Consider the following 3,172-nt stretch of genomic DNA (forward strand, 5'->3'; position numbering starts at 1 on the left):
ACTGAAATGTGGGCTGAGCGGGTCTTGGCTGTCTCAAATTTAAGGATTTTTTTTTTCTAGCCTAGCTAGATTACTGAAAATCATTTATTGTAGCTATATATCCTGTGCATGCACAAAAGAGGGGTATATTAACACAAGGGCCCAAATAAAGAAACGTTTAAGAAAAAAAACGACTATAACTTGTTTCGGTCACAGGCCGACATGAAAGCTTTGCAAAGTTACATACCCACATTGGTAAATTGATAAATGAGCTAGATTTTCGTTTTACTGCGACAGACAACAGTGTGATAGATATATAGTACCACGAAACAGAATGAAAGACTAGGCCTAGCTGCATTTTGGCACAACTCTTAGTATGCCAATTTGCTAGCACAGTGGAAAGTTTTGCACCATTTTGGGGTTCCCCGATTCACTAATAGTAACAACTTCTCTAAGTATATATCTATGAGCTTGGTTCAAGGGTTAAAGGTGACCGCTTGTTTACATTCCGAGGGTCACAAGGCTAGTTGATAATGCGGTGTACTGGATGCTTGTGCACGTCTTAGCTGTTATCGTTTGTTATCATTGTTACACAATGCCCATATCTGATGCGATTCTTCTCCATTGAGGCAGGAGCAGGATGAAATCCTGAGCTTTTGAATTGACGACCACCACCTGTACTTCCGCTCTCCTCACCACACGTGTGTAACTTTCATTTAGATCTATTACATTACAATATTAGACTCAACTTTTATACTTTTGATTTTGCTTTATAGTATAGGATTATAGGGGCCTACTAGCCTACAGACTACATTATGCCAGGTGTATATTTAGTGTTTAAATCTATATATATAATGTATAATATCGCCAGTTGTAACTAGACCTAGATCTATATCTAGATCTAGATTCTAGATATATCTATGTAAACTATGTTTTATTAGTTTTAAATTCTTTAGGATCTGTTTTATGTGCTCAGTGCATACATTACAGTGCAGCCATAGGCACGGATCATAGTGAAATGGGATCATAGTGATGGGTTTATGAAGATTACCAAGGCCTAGGCCTACCCCACCCACCTGAGCCTGATGAATCCTCCGACAGAAACGACCAAAAAAAAAATGATGTCATTTTTCTTCTAGTAAACTCTCTTGTGTTGACTTGTGTAAACCTATAGATAGACTAAGACTGATGACAAAGTAACATGTCGATCGTCAGTGTGAAAGATCTATTTCTAGATCTATAGTAATGATAGTTAAAGATCAAGATTTAGTCTATGACGGTGCTGCTATCAGTAGGGGCTTTCGTGGTCGAGAGGTTACGGTCATAGCTTCTCATTCAATAGGCTTCAGACAGCGACGGAAAATTTTCTTCTCTAAAATTTTCTTCGTTCACCTCCTTTCCTGCTCTCTGACAATATGTTCTGTCATCGGCTTTTGTCTCCACTTTCTGCCCCCACCTCCTCACCTCCTTTGCCCACCTCCTCTGGGCTCTCTGCAGCCATTTTTACCGCTACTCCTTTGCTCCCTCTTAAATGCTGTCTTATCAGCCACACCCCTGAACTTTAGCCTAGTGTAGGTATATAATATGATCTTACACGTAGCTTCTCAGATGAGGGCGAAAAATCTCGGAGGTCGCATATGTGCAAGTTGCGGCACGTTAATTTTAAAGATCCCTTGGTGGTCCAAAATCGATAAAAATTAAAGGCTACCGCTACCAGAGCAAAATAAAACAATTTCCTTCCAACTGGAAATGCTTACTGTGTCCTGCGCGCTCATATGGCCTTATGCAGTTGCGAGCGCCGTAAAACACTACCCCAAAAAAGGCTATCATCAGTGATGTTAGATGGGCTGTAAAAAGGAACAGTGTTAGCAGTTCTAAAAATGTGACCCTGCCTCATTATGGAGTTACTACGATTAAAATGGATTCGTTAAGCTGAAAAGCCAAACACACATGATGCATACTTGCCTATAAAAAGATGAGAATATAAGAGAATTGGTTCAAAAGAATTATAAATTTGTTAATGAATGGCAGTAACACTTAAAACAAGGGAGAATGCACACACACACACACACACACACACACACACACACACACACACACACACACAAAGAATTGTGAGTTCGATCTCAAGTCATCTTAAGCTCAAGCTGTAGCAAAAATAAGGGGGCTGTGGATGCAAACAGAATCCACTTGTTCAGTCTACGCAGCTATCTTAGATTGGTCTGGTACCACACACATTATAACAGCATGCGTAGATGCAGCTGCAGGCCTGACCTAAATGTGGTGACACTGTTGACTGTTGGTCACTGCCTTGACTTTTTCAAGGTCAGTCAAAATAACCAGTGACAATCTGTCTGTAGGAACATATTATAGCGTCAGGGCTTCAGGGCCACACCACCAATCACCAATCTGATGAAATCTCCTTCTCCTTGAGTTGTGGTAAATAAATTAATACACTTCCTGACCAATAAAAAAGATCTTTTTTTGAGGATTGCCTAGTTTCATGTATTGGTTTTCATGTGTGACTTTTTTCTTCTTTTTTTTAGAAATATGCTTTGTTCTTATTTTAGAATTTTTGTCAAATGTTTTTAAAGTTTTTATTTTTTTAGTCTGCAGACGTAACTTTTTGGTGAAGTACAGTTGGGGCTGAAATTGGTACTTTTACTTGGAGTGATCATGTCCCAGTCAGAGATCTCTGTCATATAGCCTTCTACGTATATATATTAATATATTATGTATAATTGTATCATGCAGCTTACATATATATGTATATGCATATGCAGTTGAAATTTCCCAAGATGGCCACCAGTCTTGAAGAAAAAAAGGTTATCTTAGACAGGTGGACGTTTTGAACATTGCCATTTAATATAAACTTTAAAAATTGAAAGACTGAAAATGGGAAGTGCATGGACATTTACAAGTACAAGTGATTGTCTTGGACAGATGGCTGTTAGAGCTGGTTGACTTTATGTATTAACTTTTACCAAACTAAATATTATGTATGGTAGACTTATTTAAAGTTAAAGACGAAGTTGTTTAATAAATTCATGTTAAAGTGAAAAGATTTCAAATCTCCGTATTTTTTCCTATTTTATTCTATGAACTGTAACTTTCTTTAATACGATAAAAAAGAATTCCGGTAGATCTGGTTAACATGAAGTAATTTTAGGCTTTTTCATCATACCTCCTAGGT

General features: G+C 37.9%; 1 protein-coding gene across 1 annotated transcript in view; it reads left to right on the top strand.

Moving 5' to 3' along the window:
* Positions 1–501: 501 nt before the first annotated feature.
* Positions 502–3,172, top strand: part of LOC101858160 (glutathione hydrolase-like YwrD proenzyme) — a 22,082-nt gene continuing 19,411 nt past the window's right edge. The window contains exon 1 of the mRNA XM_005091529.3: positions 502–680. The gene's annotated coding sequence lies outside the window, so the exon portion shown is untranslated. The remainder of the gene's footprint in view (positions 681–3,172) is intronic.

The sequence above is a fragment of the Aplysia californica genome, unplaced genomic scaffold (genome assembly GCF_000002075.1).
Source record: "Aplysia californica isolate F4 #8 unplaced genomic scaffold, AplCal3.0 scaffold00031, whole genome shotgun sequence".
NCBI classification, from domain to species: domain Eukaryota; kingdom Metazoa; phylum Mollusca; class Gastropoda; order Aplysiida; family Aplysiidae; genus Aplysia; species Aplysia californica.